This window comes from Lissotriton vulgaris, chromosome 10, assembly GCF_964263255.1.
Source record: "Lissotriton vulgaris chromosome 10, aLisVul1.2, whole genome shotgun sequence".
Taxonomy (NCBI): Eukaryota; Metazoa; Chordata; class Amphibia; order Caudata; family Salamandridae; genus Lissotriton; species Lissotriton vulgaris.
In genome coordinates this window covers 652,748,699-652,761,475 of record NC_141698.1, presented here as the reverse complement: position 1 = coordinate 652,761,475, position 12,777 = coordinate 652,748,699, and positions in this window count along the sequence as shown.

The following is a 12,777-nucleotide window of genomic DNA, read 5'->3' as shown; positions in this document are numbered from 1 at the left end:
AAGAGGGTATGGAGTCGGAAAGGGGACAAGGGCCAGATGTACAATAGATATTTGCATGCGCAAATGGGTTTTAGACCCGTTTGAGCATGCAAAAAACCTATGGCCAATGTATTAACCATATTTTTCGAGTCGCTAATTATATGGCAACTCGCAAAATAAGGTTAGCAACTCGCTATTAGGAAGGGGCGTTCCAAGGGCGTCCCTTCCTAATAGCGAATCTGTACCCTATGCAAAAATATTTTGCGACCGCAAAGCCTCTTGCAGTTTACAATCCTCTTCAAGAGGGTAGTAAACCATTCACAAATGGGAAGAGGTCCCCAGGGGACCCATTCCCCTTTGTGAATGGGTGCACAAACATTTTTTCAGAGCAGGCCCAAGGACCACTACCTGCCCTTAAAAAATTAAACAAAAACGTTTTATTTTTATTTTTTAAATACAGCCCGTTTTCCTGTAAGGAAAACAGAATGCATTAAAAAAAATGCTATATTTAAAAGCAGTCTCAGACATGGAGGTCAGCTGACCCCAGCAGGGCACCATCCCTGGGAGTGCAAGCCATTCCAAAGGGGGACACAAATTGCGACAGTCACATTAATATGCATGAGGCATGCAATTTGCGACCCCATTGGGAATCGCAAACAATGTCTCAGACACTGTTGTACACTGGCAATTGCGACTCACAAATTGCGACTCGTAAATTGCGACTCGCAATTTGCGAGTTGCAATGGCCTATGCCCCGTACATCTGACCCTTAGAGAGGTGGAAAAAAGATGCTAAAGAGAGGTTTGCAGCCTAAGTGGAAAGGCTGAGATGTTTTGACTACAGAAATGATGTCCTTAGAGTGCATGCCGAGAGAGACAAAACTGCTCCATAGCAAGAGGAGATAAACAGCCAAAAGCTGAATTAATATTGGGAGTTATACACCAGTGTCACACACCAGTGCCCCTTTGTTTTGGTACAGCTCAGGAGGCAGAGGAATTATGGCAGGATATCATTTTACGAAAAAGTGAGAGCAGCTTTAAAGTGGCTCAAGGGGGGGGGGTAAAAGACTCAGGACAGAGGGGCTTCCAGTAGAATTTTACAGGACCCACTCTGATGAGCCGGCCTTCAGACTGGTAAGTATGTACAAAACTGCCAGGGATGTGGGACACCTACCCTGCTCCACCTGGGAGGCGCTAGTGATTCCCCTCCTTAAACCAGGGAAGCCAACTACAGATAATAAGGTCTACCGGCAATTATCGATTTTAAATCTTGATTAGAAGATGCTTAGTAGGATCCTTGCCTCTAGACCTTTCCCCATCCTCCCGAAGCTAATACACCAGGACTAACCCGAGTTTATTCCAGGTTGCAACACTGCTTTGAACATTCAGCGATTGTTGGAAATGAGGGAATCCGGATCCTAGGACAGAGCAGAGGCTGCTAATTTTATGTGGTACCCAGGGAAGTAATGACCAGATTTAACATTTTGAAACATGTATATCAGGGAGCTGTCATTAGCTTCTTGGGAGCTGAAAGTTACTCTTTAGTTTGTATAGTAGTTCATAAACATGAACCTCGGCCCAGTATGTGATTTGTGGGGTCTGAAGCAGAGTAAAGCTCACCTTCAGACAATAAATAAAGGCAATAGTGCTGCTCAGCTCCAGACCCTGAGAGTGACAAGAACCAATGGCAAAGCTCCTTCCTCCGAGCACACACACAATAACACACAATCACACACACACACACACACACACATATGACTATATGCTCCGGGATTGCTTGTGTTTCCATTTGGAGGGGAACGTGCACAGGTGTTTAGATTGGACTGTTAATATTGAAGCAGGGCCAAGGCTGATTTGTCTGCAGCTGGTATCCTCCTAGAGTGGCATTGTGGACAAAAAAATATGAACTGGGATGCAGCCCCAGTTTATCACCATTTGCTTTGATTAATTAAAGCATTTGGCCCATTACCTTTTCGTTTTTCTCAATGTAACACCCTAAGTTTAATTGGTATGCCTCATTCAGCCTTGAGGATTAAAGATATATTTTGCTAATGTGGCCTAAGTAAGCCAAAACCAATCCTAGTTGTTTGTGTTCCCCTATGAAGGGGACCCAGTCTAGTACTTTGGGCTGCACTGTTCTTATTGGAGGAGGATCTAGGCTGATTTGCTTATGGCTGGTCTTGTAGCATAGCATAGTGGGCAAACAATGACAGGGTGGAATGCAGCACGAGTGACTGAGGTTAATTCAAACATTCCACTGATCACTTTTTTGTTTTCCCAAATGTGACTTCACATGGACTGCAACATGATCACCCACCATGGAAAAAATCTTCATGGTATCAGGTCATTTTGTAGGCTTCATGCTGTCATACACATAGTTATACATTTACTAAAAATGTAAACTGTTTTTGTAGAGAAAGTATTGTTTGTTTTAAAAAATAACATGCTTTGTGGGTATCTTTTTAAAAAAAAGTGGAATGCTTGCATATAAGCAGACAATGTGCATTTTTGGGGGAACTGATCTACCAATAGTTTTAGGCAATATGAGTAAATTCCCCAAATATATTTAAAGTTGATAGTTGAATGATAATACATACTACATAGGGGAGTAGTATTGTTGATACTAAATAACATTTAGTCTTTGAATTTGAATCTGTAGTTTAGCCCATACAGCTCATATAGGTTTATTGAGACATTCAAACTGAGGTCTCTAAATAAATTCCATTTTGATAAACCTTGGGAAATAATTAGTTTTTATTTGATCTAGCAATATTTCTGTTTCTGATGCATTTACTTGATGTTCTGACACTTTGCTGAAATTAGCTTTGAGGTTAATAACTTTTATTTTACTAACAAGAACATCACTATATAAGTGGACTCTAGCTGCATCAGAGTTCCTTAGAGGGCCAATCATATTTATCCTCTCTCATACCATTGTTGCTAAAGGCTGGTTGTTTAAATAAAGCAAATAAAGAAGGCGAGAGAGGGTAGCCCTGTCTAGTACCTCCACAATACTTATTTCCTCTGAGGTAACTCCATCCACATATGAGGCTGTTGATGCTCTCCCACACAGTCCAGCAGTCGATCTGATGAACTGGGCGCAAATTCCAAATTTCTTAGTGGTGCCCTTCAGAACAAGATCACGCACCTTTCCTGTAGCCCAAAATATTTTCCATTGATGTATTTTCTATTGAAACCACACCTAATAATTCTATCAGATAAAGGGTATTCACCCAAGTATTAGGTCTGAAATGATTCGTACCTTGTCTTCATGACACATTTTTCCTATTACCTTCCAAGTCAGTCTGTCATGACTGTGACCAAGAGCTTATAATCAGGCTACAGGGTGATATGAGCCAAACTTTAATGGGTGTTTTCCATACTTTAGAAAATGTGCATAGATGTCCCTTTTACAAGAATGTGTGATTGAGCCTCCATAAAGAATAGAGTTAAACAGTATTGCTAGGGCTTGGCAAATTTATCCCACTATTACTTCATTCCATGCTATCCTTCCACTGACATATTTCCTTTGAGCATTCCTTGTATTCCAGTAATTGCCTCCTGTATAGGCATCTTTCCTAACACACTCCTTTGTGCACAACTCAAAAATATAGAGGGTTTCTGTTTAAAAAAAAAGGAAAACCTACTTTTTCTTTCATAATCGATTTCATAATTGTTTTAATAAAGAATTACATACAAGACACCAAATGCTTGACAGATCTAGGTTCTTTCATGTTATTGATTTCATTAGTTATAATCCCCTAGCCCCCAACCTGCAATGTCAGGAGTTCCCCTATGTTGTTATTTTATTACTCTCTTCGTAGCATTGTTGCGTATATGTTCAATAGTTTACTATTTCATTTTGTTTTAGCGAAGTTTCAAGCTGTTGCTTCAAATAGTCATATCATGCTTTACCCATTATTCTGAAATCTTGTACAGGACCTTTGTCAACCTTATATAGTAAAAACTGTTGCTCCTCTATCTTTGCCATGGAAGCTTCTTTATCCAAATCGGTTCCATGATTACAAGCACTCTAAACATGTCTTTGAAAGCCTCTCACTCTACTGCAATCTCCTGTGTTTCCAGATGTACAAAGATACATTCTCTTACCCCTGAATTTATATTACATTTATCTTGGGTGTCCATCGAAAGAGCAGTGCCTAAACTAATTCTTAAAAAGCCTAAAACTGTGGTGGGTAATCCCCAATGATAAACTGCCATATATAGAAAATATAATTTGTTTAATACCAACTTGCATCTTTGTACATTTTTAGAAAATATATCTTCAGAAATTAAGACACTGCCAAACCATATTATATTTTGCCTAACTTTCCAGGTTTCAAACTTCTCAATATATATATATATATCTCTTTAGGCCTGCCTTTCTATATCCTCCATTAAGTATTTGTGGACAGTCTTTTCCTGACTTCCTGCTTCAACATTCAGTTTAAATCATCTTCTACAATGATCAGATATGGGCACTGGCTACTGAAAATATTAGTCATATATTTTTCTCATTAAGCCAATAATCCATGAGATCAAATTGCCTCAGGCACAGGACCAAAATTGTGATCTTCCAAAAGAAGACCTCTCCATGGGACTCCAGAGACTGGCCAGCATACCTTGGAGCCACACACATCCCCACCACACATGCCAGACACAGACAAATCCTTTTAGATGACAAACTCAATATTTACACCCAGGTGAACTCAATGAACACCACCTGCTTCCACATTCTGAAGATGCTGCAAAAAATCTTCAAGTGTTTATCAGAGAATACCAGAAAGACATTCACACAGGCAGTCATAACCAGCAGACTCCTCTATGAAAACACACTCTACGCTGGAATCACCAAACAGCTCCTGAACAGACTCCAAACAAACCAGAACAGAGCAGAAAGGCTCTTCCTCAACCTACCTCCTGCTTCCAGATGTCACCATACCTCAGAGAACTCCACTTGCTCCCCATACACAAATGCGCATGATTCAAACTCTTTATTCACACCTGCAAAGGTTTACACAACATTGGCACGAAAACCTGAATAACCGCATACAATTCCACAAAACCTCCAGACACCTCCACTCAGCCAGACTCTCACTTGCACACGTACCCTGCATACACAATAGCAGATCAGGGGGTTGCAGCTTTTGTTTCATCGCTCCCAAAGCCTGGAACTACCTCACACAGCACATCAAAGCCTCCTCATCACTTCTTGAGTTCTACAAAAACCTTAATACCAGGATTTTTGAATAACCTTCATGGAGTCCTCCGCCTAACCTCCCACTAAGCGCCTGGATATGCTCACAGTTGATTGGTGTGCTATACAAATCAACATAACATAATGTCACGTAACATACCATACCATCCAGTGTCTCAGTGAGTCTGCCTCATGCTTGAAAATAGCAATTACACTTTGAACGCAGATCATTATAGCCACTGTTCTGAATATTAAGAGGCACTAGAAAAAAAAACTGCTGTGCCCATTTACAGTCTGACAATGTTGCTTTGATTTCTCTAGGAAGATAAGTCTCATTGGCTCAATATATATCAGCTTTATCTCCCTCAAAATGTCTTATTACAGCTCAGCATTCCTAAACATTATTTAAGCCATTAACATTACAAGAAAGTACATTTTGTGTTCTTTAATAAAGGACTGACTTCTTCCATTCATCAACTTTTTTTTCACCACTCATCTCCTGTCCCTTCTCCTCAGCTCCCTCCAGTTTTACAAATGTGGTTTTAGGGGGATTCCAAACCCATTCTTAAATGTATTCTTCCCCCCACCCTATTTGGAATGCTCTGCCTTGCATTTTCTATGCTGACCCAAGTGGATCTATGCTTTCCCTTTGCCCACCCTACTGATATTAACGAGATACCAAAGGGGATGATGGACAGAGCGTTGGAGCAAATCAAACACTCACCCCCAGTCAACTGATCTGGGTTTAATCCATCATCATTCTTTAGCTCACTCCACCACGCCAGTTCAGACATGGCCATATGCAAATCCGTCTGACCCTGTGCCTTATGGGAACAGTCCAGCCCAAACTGCCAAGCCATGTCTTCCCTGGAATGGAAACAAGCATCCTGGGACCAGTTTCTGGCTAATTAGCCGCCATCAGCCTGGTTAGCTTGAATCCAGTGGCAAAGTGATCAAGGGACTCACGTCTGGGCATACCCTGACATCTTAGGGCAAACAAAGAGAAACCAAAGGGGATGATGGACGGAGCGTTGGAGCAAATCAAACATTCACCCCCAATCAACTGATCTGAATGGCATGGTGGTCAAAACAACGATGGATGTAGGCCCAGATCTCTGTACTGAGGTGAATGTATGACATTGTTCTGCATTCTGTCCATCAACTGTTGTTTTTGCATTTGTCACCCGAGTGGAACGGGTATGCTCAGACGTGAGTCCTGTGCTCTCCATACCACTGGAATCAAGCTATCCTAACTGATGAGGGCTGAAAGCCCGAAACCGGTCCTAGGATGCTTGTTTCCAGTCCAGGGGGGACCTGGCATGGCAGTTCAGGCTGGACTGTTCCCATGGGGCACAGGGTCAAGACTGATTTGCATATGGCTGGGTTCAAACTGGAACAGCATGGGGAGTAAAGAAAATGAAAAAACAATGGATTTAGGCCCAGATCTCTTTACTGAGGTGACTGTATGACATTCTTCTGCATTCTGTCCATCAACTGTTGTTTTTGCTACTGATATTAACTACAGATTACTTTTAGTCCTACCATCACATATCACTTTTTAAAAAGCTGTTGAGAGAAAACAAAAACATATATTTACTGCCTAAATGACATTTTGAATTTATGGTATAGCTCATTGTGAGGACATTTGCAATTTGTCATATGGCATGGTTGTGCAACCTTACCATGTAATATGCCCACAAACCTGTCTTGGGTCAAATCAGGCTTGTTTCCAAAACCTTAGCTCAAACCTTGATAACTGCGGTGTAAAGTACTCACACTTTAACAAAGGAACACGTTGAAACCAAATGAATAAGATAGAAACATGGGATAAAGGAAACCAATACTGATTTATAAAGATATATCGTATTTTTATGATTTTCTAGGTGCCAAAATGAACAAAATCTACTAGAGTGTTCCAGAGATATGAATTATTAGGCAAATCATAAATCACTGCTTTCCATTCAGAATGTTAACAAGCATTGGCAACTACCAAGGTTAGCTGTTACTTTGAATGCCTTTGAAAACTTTTTATCAATTAAATTGTACTCTGGCCCACTTTGGGTGACCAACCTTGGCAGGAAGCAAGTCACTGGGGCCAATAAGTCTTAGCAGAGTGGTTACCTTGCAGTTAAAGCAGTCCCCAGTCCATTTCCAGGCTCTATGGGTAAACTGCCATGGACATCAATGAATTGGTCCTGATGCAAGGGATAATGAGACTGCAGGTCTGTTTGTCGCGCATCATACTGGGGCGACCCCTTTGTCCACAAACACGGTACAGCAGCTTTGGCCCCAAAAGTTGATGTGCCTTGAAATCCAGGTGCAGTCCAGCCTAAAACGAATTGCCACTGGTTTACGGGTCTCCAGTCACAGTGTTTCCCTTTAACTGTGGCTGTTGTCCATCTTGGGCCACTAAACTGCACTTTGATTACTCTCCCAGGTCTAACAGACTCTGGTGCAGCTTTGAGTTTTGGGGCTCAGTCTCTCTGGTTGTGTTGCCAGTGGCGAGTAAGCGACTGGGACTCTAAGGAGCCAAGGCAGCTTCTTCAGCTTTTGTGGCCCTAGAGCTGTAACAGGAAGTCAGCCAAATGAATATTCATGTTCACCTCTTTGCCTAGAGCTTGGGGGATGACCTTTCCTCAATCAAGTTATCACAGGCACAGTCTTCTCCTATGCTAGAGCAAGAGCAGCAAGTACAGTCTCGTCCTTGGTGCAGCCTCTCTTTCCCAGGTCTAGGGAGCAACAGGACACTCCTTCTTCTTTCCTCGCTCCAGTACAGACATGATCTGAGGTCTGAGTGTCAGCGGTGCCACTTTTATTCCCACTACTTGTTCTTGGGGGATGCATTGACTACTAGCCAATGTGCTCCCAGGTCCCGCCGGCCTGAGGATGACTTCTTGCAATATATGGAATTTACCTATCCCACTTATAAGATGGTAGAACACTTCCCTCAGTATCTGGGGCTTGGTAGCTCACCCTGGGGGTGTGGCGACCTGGGGGCTACTCGTCCATTGGAAAACTAGTTTGTCCACTGTATCCCCCTCTCTATCGTGGACACCAGCCTGTCTACCAGAACAAAAGAGCTGCACTCATCAGGAGAACAGCTGGCCTCTATTGTGTCCTTTCCCTGGAGTCATTCTCACCTCTCCTCAGGAGGTCAGAAGACTGTCCTGTGGCAAGCATCTGCAATGGCCATTGGAATACCTGGGTAACAGAGTGGAAACTTTCAAAAATTGCATTTCACTATAAAGTTATAATGAATACGACTTGGCTATCAAGCCGGGTTTAATCTAACGATTATTCTGATACCTCATTCAGAAATTAGCACAGCTTGGTTGTCAGCATGTACCCTGTACTTGGTAATGGATCTACTAGCTGTTCAACAGTAAAAACACCAATTTGTTTTTTTCCTGTTAGGTCCTATGTTTTAATATACAGCACCCTGCTTTAGTGCTCAACAGGTCTACCTTATGGGTGACTTAGATATATCAAAATGGAAGGTCTGGACTTTGCCATTTGTTTAAATGGTAAGATTGAGTTTGCCGTTTAAAACTACTCTACCTGTCTGCAGTGTCAGGCTGGATGACATGTTTTACTTTGTCACACTCATGGAAGTAAAATAAGTGCTGCAGCTCATGAGGGACACATTAACCTATAGGCCCTGGGTACCTCTGGTACCATATACTAGGGACGTATAAGTAAGTTAACTTATGCCATTTAGGAATAAGCACATTAAATATACACTATTAAGGGTAGAGGCACTAGCCCTGAGGTCTGTTCAGCAGCCCTCAATGCACTCCCAGAGCCCTGTCAGGTTTAAGAGCTGCAGCTGGACTTGATGAACTTGTGCGTTGCTAAGTAATACTGGGAACATTACTTAATTCTCTTCAGGACATATTCTGCAATCCATATAATAATTATTTATCATCCTTTCACATGAAGTCCCGAGTCTTCTCAGTCAGGTAAAGTCCCTATTTTATCAGTGAATCAATCAGATTTCTTGCCTAGATTTTCCACATTTTCCATTTGGGTTGCTTGTGTAGATTTAATCTTGATCACTTCTTTTAGAATTCTTGTTAATACTACCTTAGATGTGTGTTCAGATCAATGTATGTCTGTTTGAACTGTTTGGCTCATAGGCATCATGCCTTTTCCCTTAAGCATTTCCAGCCTTGTGTTATTACTTATTGTATGTGTGTCCATCATTTAACTAGATTCCTCCTGTGCACTGGTTGCTATTAATTCTGAGGAGGGATAAGGCAGTAAAAATCTGGAATTTTCTTCTAATGCTTATGTAGTAACTTCTCCACGGTTAAATTCATTGATCAGAAGTAGTTTTTATCTGATAGTTTGGAGGAATTAAACCAGTGTCCCCCCCCCCCCATTTTATATCATACATTATTATTGGGGTGTAAGAAAATGGCTCTTTTTGCATGTTCACCCCCGATTATTTGGACTGATGCAGCTGCTTTTTTGACTATGTGCACTAGACTTTGCTACCCAGGCTCTGGTGCATGTGCCCTAACCCATGAAACATGTAGAAATTGAGGATACTCAAACTGGTATGTTTAACTTGCCTGTAAATCTTTAGTATTTGGTACAAAGTGTACCAAGGGCCAGTAAATTAAATATAACTGCAGCACATATTGTGTCACCACCATAGTGACAGTGCAAAGCATGATTGCAGTCTACTACTGTAGCTTGTCTGTGCAGTTTTAAAACTGCAAATTGGACATGTCAGATTACCCATTTTGACAGACCTATAACCCTGCTTTTTAATATTATTAAGTCACCCCTAAGTGGGCCTTAAATGCCAATGAGTCAGGATGCATGTTTTTTAAAAGTAGACCTTGTAAACGTTTAATGTTAATGTTACAATGACAAGGTCCTAAAAGCTATTTTCACTGTAGCAGGGGTAGCAGTTCCATAGGAAAGCACTGGGAGGCACCACCAAAGTTAATAACGTTATTTCTGCCTTGGAACCAGCTGAAAGTGTAACTCTTGGTGTTTTTAAAATATTTATTACTCATCTAAATCATTGGTCAAGTTGGATTTCTAGTAAATATTTTACAAAAAGTGCTCTTAAAAAAAGTAACTGTTTGGCTGCCTTAAGCCCCCTAAAGCCCATTTTCATAGGCCTTCAACTGTCACCCGGGAGCTGAGTAGCTCCTTTAATGAAGTGTGAACCTGCTCCCAGAGCTGAGACAAAGGACAAAGGACTTGGGTTTGGAAAGGTGTACTGTAACTCTGACAGGTTGACCATCTGGGCAGTGGCCAGCAACTTATAAACTTCAAAGAGGCCCACTGTGTCTCCCACATCTGTAGCTAACAATTGGGTAATTCCAATTCTTTGTCGTCCATGTCAGTCAGACACCAGTCCCAGTGGAAGAGGAGCTGTCCCCAGAACTGTTTCTGAGTGACCACAGAGGGTTGGTTGCTTATTTCCTTGGCCACACCTCTAGGGTGGGCAGAGAAGCTTTACACAGGGGAAGAAAGGGTAGAGGAGAGCACTGTGGGATTGTTTGCAGTAGGACACACAAGAACTGCTGCAAAAGTGGATTGAGTTACCCCTGCAAGCTTTCTTCTTACTGTCTAGGTAGGGGCGAGGAGTCACCCCTGGCCAAGGACTAGTGCAAGGAATACACAAAGCAATCCTGGGCACCCTCTTCAGAACACCTACTGTTGAGACCTGTGAAGAGAATTCAAAGTCCTGGAAATGCTCCAACTTGTACCAGCCACAAAATGGTGACTCCACAGGTTTGTTGGCTGACCTCCTGTTAAGCCACTTGGAAAAACAAGCTGCAAGAAACCTTCTTTCTTGGAAGAGCTTAGTGACCTGCACTGGACTCTTGTCAAGGCTTCTGTGGAGTGAGTGCTACCCCCCAGTACTGTTCCCTGTGCCCTGGAAACCTTGACTGATGTCAAAGTGTACTTCTCCTGCCTAACACTACAAAATCAGAAACTTAGAGTCTTTCTACAAACGTTTTTGTATGGAGAACGGTTAAGCCACTGGGACCAACTTGTCAACTGACCTGCTGAAGGTACATTGCCGATGGTCCTGACTTCACCACAGCTTCTGCTACATTCTCCTCTTGAAGCCATAATCTGTTAATGTTGAGCCCTCCTTGGCTCCCAACCACAACTTCATTGGTGCCACCCTCGAAGGAGGAGTGATCAACACCAAAGATCTCCCGGGTGTGAGAACATGAACCTCTCCTCTCAGAGCTTTTCCCACCTAAACCAGCGGTTTTGCTGACCTGGAACCTGTTGAAGTTGAGCCCCTTTTCTCAGCACCAGCACACTGTTTGCTTTCTCTGAAGGCTGTGAACATTGAGGAGATGATTTTCCCACTGAGACAACTCTGGTTCTTTTTTTACACATGATATTTTCAAAAATGTTCTTTTTTTGTGTGTAATTTTTAATCTAACATAAAACCATTTCAAGGAGTGTATGGGTCAATATTTGTGTACCACTCTCTGTCAGGTATACACATTAATATACGCACAATCCCCCAAAATTAAATTAATCTGTGTATACCTTAAACCAAAAGACACCAACCTTTTAAAGAGTGATTGCAGTTACCAAGTGCATACTGCTGAACGAACACCTCTAGTACTCCTCAAATGTGCATACAAAAAAATCACTACGTTACTTACAATTTGATTTATCCTCCTTCTCAAACTTCTTCTTTTCCATTCATTCCCTGTTTAAATGTCTGCGCTCCTATTGTCAAGAAAACAGTTTGATGTGTTAATGCTGCCAAAAGCCTTTCCATCTCTTTTGTTTGTTTATTAAGTTAAGTTTCTCTTTGTTTCTTTCTAACTTGCCAGTCAAGCCATCTCCTGATTAACTTCCAACCCCTACAATAGAGTAAACCTATTTTCCGGGCAGAACTAAAAGTCCTTTCAGACCCTATATTCCTCCTCTGGTCTTGGTCCCTCCCCGTGGGGTTATCTCCCAAGGTCTCTTACCATTCAAACTGCTTTTTGGCATGTGTATCCTAGGCCTATCCTTCTTTTAGAGCACTACCCATTTACATTTTGTGATCCATCTTCAATAAAATCAATTCATTAATATTGTCATTCATATGGGCTTATCAAAAATCCAGGATAACTTCATGGTACCACCTGCTTCCTCTGATTCATGAGTCCTGGACACTCCCTGAGTTAAGCTTTAACCACTGTGCCACAATGCAACAATAGATGACGTCTCTAGTTCAAGCTACATCAAAGACGCCAGCGTTTACTGATGTTTTTTAGAGCCTAATCAACATTAATTTGCCAACCTTTTCCTTCACCCTAAACTTGTTAATAATGAATTGGGACATTATCCTAAAGATGTTAAATATAAGGTAAATGACCAGTGACACACTTCGCATGATGTAGCATTCTTAAATATAACAGTAATCAACTGATATGGGGTCATCCAGTCAATCAGTTTTTCCAGGACAGTGTGAATGTTACCTGGAATCAATATTCTTTACACTATGTTTATAAGCTAGATGAACCCACCGTCTTTAAAAAAAAATCATAGATGTTAATAAAGAATTATGCTTCAACAGCACCAATTTTACAAGTATCTGCAGTTCCAGGAATTCTTTGTTCT